The 12,356-nt window shown below is 43.5% G+C and overlaps 1 long non-coding RNA gene across 1 annotated transcript in view; it reads right to left on the bottom strand.

Annotated features, from left to right (window-relative positions):
- Positions 1 to 8,906, bottom strand: part of LOC125693808 (uncharacterized) — a 52,656-nt gene extending 43,750 nt beyond the window's left edge. Inside the window, exon 1 of the long non-coding RNA XR_007377253.1 lies at positions 8,719 to 8,906. This is a non-coding gene — a long non-coding RNA (uncharacterized LOC125693808). The remainder of the gene's footprint in view (positions 1 to 8,718) is intronic.
- Positions 8,907 to 12,356: the final 3,450 nt, after the last annotated feature.

The following is a 12,356-nucleotide window of genomic DNA, read 5'->3' as shown; positions in this document are numbered from 1 at the left end:
TGCTTTAACATCTCCCCACATCAGTGCCAGCACAAACACACCACGGGGGCTCTGGGAAAACCCTCTGCTGCCTCCCTGCCTCATGTCTTAGAAACCTGAAGGGATGCATTGAGGAGGGACCTGCTTTGTGGCAGCGGCTGTCAGCCCAGGTTATGCAGGCATATCACATAGGCATGACAACTTGTTACTCAGAGTTTTCTTAAGATAATAAGAATAACAGATCTACTTTCAGAAAAAAGCAATGTAATTTATGTTCTAAAACAGATGTAAGGAAACTTGCATTGTGACCTTCTCTGTTCATTCTCACTTGTGACTAGATGAGGGGATACATCCTCAAGTTCTGCCTGGGTAAGTTTAGGTTGGATATCAGGAAAGAATTCTTCACAGAAAGCATTGTTAAGCACTGGAACAGGCTCCCCAGGGAGGTGGTTGAGTCACCATCCTTGAACGTGCTTAAAAACCATTTGGATGCTGTGCTCTGGGACATGATTTAGTGGAGGGTTGTTAGAGTTGGATTTGATTATCTTTAAGGTCTTTTCCAACCTAAGCAATACTATGATTTTATGATTCCTTTTCAGGGATTCCAAATCAGCTGCTACCAAATCCGAGCTTTCCATTGGCTTTTCCCATTTGCCAGCCTCAAAACTTTGGGACAGGCAGCTCAGCCTTACCCATCACCGCTGGTAACAATGCTATAGCTGCACTCGCCACACCTGGTCCTTCAGTAAGAAATGTCACTTGCAGTCACCTGATGACTTCTCATCCATAAATATAAGGTGGTTTGTAGTTGACAGTGCATGTGATGGAGAGCAGCCAGACACATTCAGTTGGTGGAAAGCACACTGCCCACCGCTGGGCTCAAGGCCTGCCCTCCACAGAACGACCCACACACCCTCACTGGCATCACCAGAATCCCTCACCTGAACTGGCTAGAATAAAGGAGCACATGTGGATGGAAAACCAGAATCTTATAATTGATTATTTAGAGCAAAAAGGGAGGAAAATTATCACAGGTGGCGATGGCAGATGCAACAGCCCAGGATACTTGGCAAAATGCAGAGCATATTTGATTACTGATATGGATGCTTGTATGGTGCTGACGGTTCTGCTCCTACTAAGCCCTTTCATTACAGATGAGTCGTACATAACACAAAAAACAGCAGTCCAAATTTTAAATAAAAAAAAAAAGAAAAAATATTCTTAAATCATTGTGATCAATTGTGACTGCTGTGTGATATTAGCTGGCTAAGTAAGGCTATAAAACTCCTTCAGTAAAACATCGTCAGCAATTAAACGTTTAAAAGCTGATCATCAGTGTCAGAACTCCAAATGGATGCAGAGGCACATGAAAGACAGCAGCCATACTTATCATGGCATTGGGCCAAAGCTACTGTATTTCTAGGTGGCGATTCTAAAGGATAATATTACAGCTAGTGAATGCTAATCAATTAACATGATTTTTTCTCCCTCTTCCCCAGTATTCAAATACTTTTGCCTGGTTTGGAGAAAACTAGTAGTGACACAGTGGGAAGCCACCTCCTTCAGCCCATTACCCCAGCTCCTGCCCAGCGCTGCTCATGTGTGACACCACAGCTCCCCTCCAGGACCTGTGCTCACAGAGAGATGCTTTGGCATATATCCTTCAATAGCATGACTCCTACTGCCTGTCTGCAAGCCTTCAAAACCTGCACTGCTTCTTCTCCTGCAAGCATATCAGAGAAATAGGGGAGGTTGTGCAGTGTAATGGCTGCAGGCAGAATGGGGAGAAACCTCAGTCTCCCCAGCTAACCAAAGCATCCCTGCTCCCCAGCAGCTTCTGCCAAGAAGGAGCCTCTGCATTGAGCAAGAAAAGGTGAGCCAGCCATGCTGCCATGCCAACCTTTAAATATAGCTCATGGTAAAGAGTGAGGTACAGAGACAGTAGCTAAAATAACATTGCCTTTTTTTTTTGGGGCGGGGGGGGGGGGGAAACGGGGGGGGGGGATGGGGGACAACAGAGCCTTCCTGTATAATCCCCAAGAGAAATATGGAAAGACTCTCTCCTTCACTCATGAGATTCCTCTTTATTGTGATGTACACTTTAAAAAAAAAAAGAAAAAGAGAGAAAAATAAGTCAGTATCAACTGAGACAGTTGTTCAACCTTTCATAGGATGCATGGATAAAGAAGAATTACGAGGCAGAACAATGATACGAGTTAATTGCTTTCAGTAACAAGCATTTTAAAGGCTGTTTGTCCAGTCTAATTAATTTATCCCGTTCTTTCTATGTATCTGCAAGTGAAGAGCATGTAATCATGAAGGATTTGTGTTCATAATGTATCTATCATTGAACAACACCAGTGCAGTTGCTCTGAAGGAAGCTCCAGTGATGTAATGAGGCGAGCACAGAAAACATGGGGCATCCTGCAGTGGGAAAGATTGGAGCAAAGCAGGACAGGAAGTGGAGAGGAGCAGTGGGCTGAGGGATGGATGCCATGCTTGCTGCCTTCATCTGCCTCTGCCTCTATTAAGAGCAAACAAATTGTTCTCATATAGCTCTAGCCTCACCCTTCACCTCCTGAAAGATCAAGAAAGAAATATGCCCCAGCACTCAGGACAACTCCCAAGGCGGTTTATCCATACTAGGTGCAGCATTTTATTTTCGTCTCTGAAATATAGTCCAAATATGAGACCTTTCCTCATACAAATCTTCTACAAATCTCCCTTTGTTCAGAGCCTTTAGACAAAACAGAAAATTTAATACTGTAAATCTCCAGGGAGAAAGGGGAGGTGGAACAGATGGAAACAGGTGGAAAAGTGACTTCCAGACCACGTTCCTGGGTCTACGTCCCCGTTAACACAGAGAGCTGCCTACCTGGCCCCAAAGAGCACTACTGAGCAAGATATGTGGACAAGGACGGACAGACAACACTGCCATAAACCTACCAAGGCATCACTGGCCCAGACAGTGGACAACACCCAACACTGGTAATGCTCCTGTTTCAAGAAGTAATAAAATGCAGTAACATTCTTATTCAGAAGAAATATTAATTCAGTGAGCCATCCTTCCCCCTTCAAACAATCAGGATGCTTTTTTATGATCCCCTTTTCTCATGCCACAAATTTACATTCTCTAATCTGTCTAATTCAAGGGTTCTTTCCGTTTTTAATTTAAAATCTCTGTGGTTGGTGAAGTAGTTGGAAAGGGAAGATATACTTCCCATCTTCCACGTGTGTTCAGCATCCTTGATTCTTTGAGGGGAAGATACTACACATCTCCTGACTTGCTATAGGTTTCTCTTTATGAACAGAAATAAAGAGCTAGCCCAAATCCCTTATTTTTACAGCATCGCTCATTTGACTCCAGCTGTGCTTTGTTTTACTGAATTCACTCACAAACAGAAACACCCATACTCCAACCCACCAACCACACTCAACAAGAAACCTGCCCTTCATTTTTACACCAACACTTCTTCAATGAAGCACTAAAAGACACTTTCCAACCCTTCTTCCCCAGATGCTGAATCTCAATTCCAGAGGGACGGCTGGCCAAGTTTGTGCTTAGCCTCAGTCCGGCCCATTGTAAGCCACCACCAAAGCCTCACACTTGGTACACCACAGTGGTTTTCCTAAGCTGAGGTCAGTACAGGTGCAGGGATGGTGGAAACTGGTGATTGTCCACTATTCCCTTTCCCTTGTATCCAAGTGGCAATGTGATGGATGCAGGAGGCAAGCGCAAGAGGAAAACACAAAAAATTACTTGTAACAACTGCTCCAATGCCACATTAGCTATTATGTATCCCTTTATTTAAGCATATCTGGGAGGACTGTGCATGTTTAATCACCCCCTGTTCCTTCTTCTCCTCCTTGTTCCCACCAATATCCCAGCTCACAACCCATGCACAAACACTCATTCAACAGGAAAGGGCTCCATGGTGAGGAAAAAAAAAAAAGCTGAGATTTTTGGGCAATGTGATAAATATTTTGAGCATTAAATAGATTGCCTGCATATAGGAACAGTCATGTTTTCACCAGTCAATCAGAAATGACATCAAACTAACCATAATCTAATCAGTGCTTCAGCCACTGTTCCGTGTGACTTTTTCCCCTTATTGCTGAAGTACATCAATGGTGTTTGCAGGCACCAAGGGGCTCAGGAAGATTTGAGCAAAGAATAAGAACACCTCAAAGCTCCCTTACTGCTGCCTGCAAGCAGAACTGGGGGGGAAAAAAAAAAAAACTGGCAAGAAAACTATTTGCAAATATTTTAAATGGTTGCAATTTTCATAGAGTTACAGCAAACCTGACAGCAGCCAGAGATATTTCCTTAAAGCATCTACTTTCTCAACTAGAAATTTGAAGGAACTAGTGATTAAATGAGTCAGAACTTTCCTTCAGCTAAGTGAGAAGAGTCACCAGTCCTCATAGCTGCAAAATTCTTAAAAATGTGTTCCAGCTACAAAGCTGGATTCAAGCAGAAAGAAACAAAACCTTTTTCTTCTTTCCTTAATAATTTTAATAGATTGTTTCTGGCTAAAAAAATAAAATAAATTCAAAAAAAGAAAATGCCAAAGTTAACATTGTTTGGCCAAAAAGGTTGTCCTCAAGTGCCAGAAATGAGGCATTTACATTCCCTTGTCTCTTCTGCATACAGGGTCTGCACTGCTTGTGGTGTGACTTTCAGTGTCATTGGGGAGAGGAAGGGACAGAGCAGAGGCTTTCACAGAGACCTGCCTGGAACTGTAGGAAGCAGAGCCCTCCACCTTCACCTTCTTCTTCCCCATCCCCACTGGCTTTGGAAGTGGGGTCAGTGAGCAGCTGGATTCACATCTCATCACCAACCACCCAAATCCGCACTGGAGGCACTGCACCTCAACATTACTTTCTGTGGATTATGAGGATTAAACCACCCTGAGCTGGAGCTAAGAAGTCACCAAACAGCCCAACAAGTCACCAAAAGCATAGCCCAATACAGAATTTGATTTGAAAAGCACAATTCATCTGAAATGATCGATAGGTGGGGAAATAAAGCTAGTTCATTCCTCAGACAACTTCAAATGCTGACAGTCTTTACCCAAGAGTTTTAGTACAGACAGCAGAAAGCTGAGGCGAGGGCTGTGCTGTGCAGCAGTCACAGCCACCTGCTTATGCTGAGGTTTATCTGTACACTGATACCACTGGATTGTTTCTATCCCCAGCAACTCTGGGACTAGACACCAAGATTGTTCAATTCCACACGTAGAGCTGACTTCTCAAACAGCATTATCATACTACCTTGCCCCTTCCCCTGATTTTGTTCCACATCCATTTCTGTATTTATACACACCCAAATACCCCTGCCCACATCGGTTTGCAAGATGCAGTGACAGCACGCAGAGTGGCACAGTTGGATGCAGTTACCCTAACCCTAACCTCAGCGTGGGTCTGGGACTGGAATCCACTGCCTCCTGGGTCCCCTCCAGGAGCCCACCCAAAACCAGGATGGGTGAAGCTCACCAAGACGTTTTGCAAAGCATAGGGGAGAGCACGTGAGAAAAGGTATGTCTGCAGAGAAGTGGTTTCATAAACGTTTTTTGTTAAGGACTACTTTCCAAATCCTGTTCTTTCGCATTGAACTGAGGTCTTGCTTAAGATTCTGTTGCTGAGTTTATCTACTCCAACACTGCAGAGGCTTCAATGCATTTCTCAGGATGCTCTTGCTGCTCACGAATTCACATGGTCCTGCACCAGCAACGTGCAGCCCTGCCATTGACCTCAAAGCCTCTGCAACCCCTTTGCTCTGCTTCTCTGTAGCAAGCACAGAAAGCATTTTTAGCAAGTGCCTTTATTTTCAAGTCAATTTGTGCTGAGCCAGTCTGGTGACCCCATTCAAAATGCAAATGGATGAGTATTTTTGGAAACCCCTTTTACTGATTGCATTGGTCTCCTCATTGTTAGGCAAAGGAGGCTTTTAGGAGAAAACTTGAAAAGCACAACCTGAGGCTGGGAGCAGAGATCAGAGCTGCCCACCTCAGAGCAATAAGCCACCCTGCTTCATGCAGAACTCCTGTTGTTTGTCCTTTGGCTCCTTTGTTCACCGTCATTCAGAGAGTAACACAGAAACAGTGGCTCTGAACTAAAAGGTCTTCGACTTAGAATCGTGGAATAGAATCATTTATCGTAGAAAAGACCCTTAAGACCATCGAGTGCATCCATCATCCTGACTTACAAATTCCCACCGTTACATCATGTCCTTAAGCACTGCGTTCACACATCTTTTCAGTATCTCTGAGAATGGGGACTCCACCACATTCCCAAGCAGCCCGTTCCAGTGCCACCTTTTCTATAAAGAAATCCAATCTAAATCTCCCATGCTGCAAAATGAAGGCATTTCCTCACGTTCTATCTTTCATCATCTAAGACTCATCCTTATCACTTGAGGATTTACCCCTACATAGTTTATTATCTCTAGTTACAGCACCAACCCTAATGAAGATCCTTCTGTCCTTTTAGCACTGGGTGTGGGTTCTGGATTGCAGCTAGAAGTGAGAAAGGCCAGAAATTTAAATTATAGCCAAGGATAGAAGTACCTAGAAGTTATTTGCCTGCTGATAATTGTGTGAGCTAGGAACTTCAGTACTCTTACAGCAAGTCTAGGTCTTAAGCTGCTATGTTTCCCCTGGCTATCAGCAGAGAGGGCAGAAACAGGGAATCTACCCACAGAGACCTAACCTCTTCAGAAACGATCATAACCAAATTCATTCATTCATCTTCAAACATAAGAGGATGAATTGCCAAGCCACAAAAATGAAGGTAAACAATTTCTGAGTTGACAACATGCATATACACATATGTATATCTCTAAGACCTTCCATTACCAAGTATGAAAATTGTATTCTTGCAGCCAAGAGTTCTTGTGGTATATGGAAACAGCCCAGGTGATGCATAGCTGCCCCTCCTAGAGCTGGCCTCCTCAACCCAACTCAGGCCAAGAGGCAGAGGTCCCAGCCCAGACATATCTGATGAAGGCTTTAGGACTTCACGACCTCTCTGCTCAGTGAACACGGCACACAGCATCTTGGACTTGCTTAAAAGAACACAGCAATGCTTGGAGCAAATTGTGTATGGTGAAAACAAGACAAAACTGAGTAGTCCAGGAACGTGGGCAGCACAGAAAAACATTCAACAACCATAGGAAAAAAATAAATGAATTGAGGTTTAGTATGCAGATAATTATCAAGCACTTAAATTTAAGAGTTGAGAAACTCTTAATTATTACTGACTTCAGCATTCAGATATTTTCATGCTCGTTTAGTATAATAACCTCAAAACGGCGTGACACATTTTAATTACAACACATTTATTTATTGACAATTACAACTATCCAAATGGTGCCTAATTTTCAGTACCTTTAGCTGTTTTCTTCAGCTGGTGAATGACAGATCAGAAACAGAAATAGGAATGGCTCAGATGTGTTGTGTCAATTTTTCTGATACGTGCTATGTGCTATTTCCTTTTCTTCGTGAGTTTCATTTCTTAAACTGTCTCTTCCTCTATAGCTCCAGAGTGATAAAATATGCTCTGCAGAGTAACACAGCAATGATCTTCAACAGCCACTAAATAATACATGCTTCTCCTCTACTCTTTGTATAATTTTTGACTTTGTTTCCCTCTCTGCCAGCCACATAAGGGAAATTCACACCAGCCTTTCATTTTTTCATCAAACCAAATACATGAGCTAAAACAAACTTTTCATAACCCTCATTACCCTTTTCCAGGTCAAGCTCACCATTCACAAACAATTCTTACAAGATGAAATGAGCGGAAGGAAAAACTCTGTCTTCAAAAAACACATAGCAGCACCCATGAAAAACACGAGCTCTCCTCAGTGCAGCCCTTCTTAGAACATCTAATTCATGGGAAGCTTTGGGGAGGTGATGGAAAACACAGCGCCCACAGTCAGACGCCATTTGGTGGCAAGAGCTCCCACAACCTCAGCAGCCAAAAATCACAAAGACACTCATCCACACAGCAGTTGGCACTGTTGCAATAGCCAGGGGTTCACACAAACCTTATTCCTGTATCAGCTGCGTGTCTTCAGAGGGTTGGTTTTTTTTTAAACCTCAGTTTAAGGTTTTAATGGGGAATGGCTTTGACTCAAAGCAAAAGAACCAAGCTGAGCCTAGCAAGGAGTTTCTCTAGAGGTGTTCACACAGTCCCTGTTGCTTTCCCCTCCACCAGCTCCTCAGTGAGTTTCTCCCTCTCTCCAGTCAGGAAACTATTCTAGATTTTCTTTCAGAGCACACAAAGGAATAACTTTGACTTCTAGCAGAAAAGCTAACCAAAGCAACTTTAAGACTATATAGAGAAAATTATGACTTCATCATGCCTTGATTATAAATATAAGAAAAATACAAGAAAAGGGAGGATCCAAAAGAGTTTTTACTGGGTTTTCCCCAACATGTTATGAAGTGCTTAAAATAACTTCAACAGAAAACATGAGTCCACTTAAACAGACTCAAAAACCAGCACACAACGTAAGAATTCTTTTGATCCCCGAGGAAACAAAAAGCTGACCTCAACATTGTCTCCCTTAACTTAAAGCCACAAATTAAGACTCAGATTTTAAGAGAGAAAAGCATATATATACATACATACATATATATATATATATAAAATTTTCCTGCAAAAAAAATCATGTATTTTCCTCACAAATCAGAAAAAGGAATGGAAAAGAAATAAAAGTAACAACATCCTTACCTTGTATACAGCACAATCACAACCTCAAACATCCATCTCTCTTCCTCCATTTCCACAGGTGGGTTTGGCCTCTAATTAACTTTTTGCCCTTAATTAAGGCACCTGCTAGTTTGCTCTCCTAGGCATTCCTAGCCAATCACATCACTGAGCAGATCCTACCCCTCTGCTTGGATGATGGATACAACAGCAGCGCTGTTGCAGGACTGTCAGTTCTGTCTCATTTCATAATGGAGCACTGGCAGCATGCATTAGATTAGCAGATCAAGAACAATCATCTCAAACTCAAACATACACAGCACAGCTACAGGCCTAGTGGGTAAATGGGCTTCTCACAGCTAAACCAGCACATCTCATGTCGTTATGCTCATGTTTAGGAAGTGCTAATTGCAACCCTGGCCTTCTAGTGTGTGCAAAAATCCTGGACTTAGAAGTTGTGTTAAAGTCTGATGGTAATAAAATTTACTCTCAACCCACAGTATTTTCCTAATAACATGGTTTTGATCACCTCAAAACCTTGATTTTCTTGCTTTGCTTCCTTGTTTTCTTTAATGTGTTAAAATGTTAGGCCGACATGATGAATGGGTTAATGTTGTTGGTGAAAATTTGACTATCTAAACTTCTGGCCTCGCTGCTAAAACTCCAGATAAAGTTGCAAACATCTTTTTCTTTGGGTAATGAGGTTGTTACACCTCGTATAGTTCTTTGTTCTACATGCATTCCCCTTTTACATGGTTATTTGCAGGGTGCTTTGGTGGCCCCAAGGAAGCCTCCACCCTTTGCCCTCCTCCTTCATGCCTTCCCCAGCAGCAGCAGTTGTGTGACCTTCCACGTAGATTGAAGGTTTATCCTGCAGGGGAAATGCTGATGAAATGATAGAGCTATTCTGGGATAAATGCTAAAATATAACTTCCCAGTGACTCATATAGTCTCAGCCAAACTTGTCCTAATTAGGAAGCAGGTAATTGTATTTGCTTGAGAGATGATAGCTGTGTTGTAAGGCTTGAAATGCTACCTTCTGCAGTTGCTGCAAACCATTCTCCCTTTCTCCTTGTTCTCTCCTGGAGAACACTTGGTAAGCCATAAAACAGGCATACAAGTGGAACATATGCACGTTCCCAAGGCCCAAAAGGGGCTTTTCTCCAAGATGGCCACAGATCTACCGTGTACCTGGCACTGAAAGCATGTAAAGGGAGTGTAGTGCTACAGAAGCCTCCGAAGGCATCAAGGAGAAGAGCAGCAGTTTTCCAGGATGATTGGCAAGAGGTCAGTTCTTTTCAAGCTGTTGCCAAGGACCAGGGCATAATTAGATGTCAGGCACAATTCTGTGACTGCCACCCGCTTTCTGCTCTGCTCTGGTGCTGGGTGTGTGGTTGGGGAGCATCAGGAGCACAGCACTGGTGTGGGATGGGAAATTCCTCCTCTAGGCACTCATTTCAAACTGCTCTTACTGATCCTGTGTCCTGGGGGTGGATGCACAGAATTTATGGCAAGGGTGAAAAAAAAAAAAAAGAATAAATAGAGCATAGGGGGAAAGGGGCAAGGATATAGGAAGTATCAACTCTTGAGCTTTGCAAAGGGAGAAATGAGAAGGCTGTACCCTGGCTGCTTCTAACAGCACAGCAATGCTCATCAGTAAGTTTGTGAGTCCATTCTCTGTGTCTGTGCTATCTTGTCAAGGAGCCACAGTGTGCAGTGAGATCATGAGTTTCAGATAGTGCATTTCTGAATGGAAGGTGTTAATATATGAGTGCATGGCAGCCTATAGAGAGATAAGAAAAGGCAGCCCCTGGTATGCAAAACCTATGAGAGTGATCCTGAACCTCTCCAGTCTGAATAGGCAGGTGGTGAGTAGGAACTGAAGTCTGGCAACTGAAGCTGTGGCTCTGGGCAGCCTGGTCTGGTGGTTGGTGACCCTGCACATAGCAGGGGGTTGGAACTGGATGAGCATTGTGGTCCTTTTTAACCCTGGCCATTCTATGATTCTAATATGAATTCTATGATTCTATATAAACGTTTCCTTCAGATTATGAATGAAAATGATGATGCAGGACATGCTTTTCTCCAGGGCTTACTTCATTTTAATGTCTTTGCAGTCACAAATGCAGACTTCCTGCAAACACACTCACTGTGCTGAGTCGCTTAGTTGAGACCTGCAAGGTTCTCCCATGACTTCTGGCCATTCCTCAAGAGCAAAGTCATCCCACATCACTCCTGTAGGAGGTTGCTGGAGAATTTTCTATTCTTCAGGCAATTAACCTGTTCCACCTGCACAGAAAAATGCCATCTGAGGATGAACGTCTGAGAGCAACATGGGCAAACAGCCTCCTGGTATTGCACCCAGCTGGGAATCGGTTTGGTAGTGATCCTCAACTTCACCGAACAGAGAAATGGGATTGCTGTGAAGGATACTTTGTAGTTATTGGGGAGGAAAATATTTGTGCCAGTTGTGAGATTACTTGTAGATGTCCAGAAGGGATACAATGTCACACTCCGTCCTTACTATGCCTTAGTACTGCCGGCAGCCCATGGGCTGCTCCTGTGACTGCCTGAACTGCAGTTTATTCTGTGGAAAGAAGAGCACAGGGCCAAATATGTTTCCTTAGACCGAAGTGGCCACAAAACTCTCAGCTTCTCCCTTCTCAGTCTACCTTGTGACAATAATTATGGCTTGGTTGGAGGTTCACCCAAGGTTCCTTCATCTTTGCCCTGTTTAATAAACATCTGAATTCCAATAACATAGCTGGGGTAATCCCCTTGCCCTGATCTCCAGAGCTATTGATGGAGGCTGGGAGGCTCCTGCCATCCTGCTCCAGATGATATTAACTCCAGCATGGATTAGACTCCATTTATATTCAAATGAAGAGGTTATTAAAGACACTGTTCTGCAGGGAAATGGAGACAGGAATTTCAGACCCATCAAAAGATGTGCCTGCTGGGATAGCACTGGACATGGAGCCAGAAGACCCACAGTGATTGTTGCCTGGCTCGGTTACCTAGGGGTAAAAGAAAAATAAGGAAATAATAATAATAATAATAATTTAAAAGCACCATTCCTACTTTAACTGTGGCACTGATTAAAAATAATCATAGAATCATAGAATTGTAAGTTGAACCATAGGCCTGGGTTGAAAAGGACCGCAGTGCTCATCCAGCTCCAACCCCCTGCTGTGTGCAGGTCACCAACCAGCAGCCCAGGCTGCCCAGAGCCACATCCAGCCTGGCCTTGAATGCCTGCAGGGATGGGGCATCCACAGCCTCCTTGGGCAACCTGTGCCAGTGCCTCACCACCCTCTGGGGGAAAAACTTCCTCCTCAGATCCAACCTAAACCTCCACTGTCTCAGTTTAAGACCATTCCCCCTTGTCCTATCAAAAAATAACAATAAGTGGATGTAGCACTTCACATGCAATGGACATCCACTGTAGTGAGGTGGGCAGGAGGCAGCCAGGGTGCTTGGGTGGCACAGAGACACACAGATGAAAAACAAAATTGCTTGAAAGCAGTGTTTTGGTTCCTTACCTCCATACCTGCATTCCCTTTCACAGTCAAGTTGTCAGCTGTGCAGTTACGTGCTGCCTGGAGAAGCGACATCACTCCCTTTTGGCTAAATGCTCTACAAACCACTGCGAGCATTTTACC

The sequence above is a fragment of the Lagopus muta genome, chromosome 5 (assembly GCF_023343835.1).
Source record: "Lagopus muta isolate bLagMut1 chromosome 5, bLagMut1 primary, whole genome shotgun sequence".
Taxonomy (NCBI): Eukaryota; Metazoa; Chordata; class Aves; order Galliformes; family Phasianidae; genus Lagopus; species Lagopus muta.
Note: the sequence above shows the minus strand (reverse complement) of the source record. Positions and strands in the feature narration are given on the sequence as shown.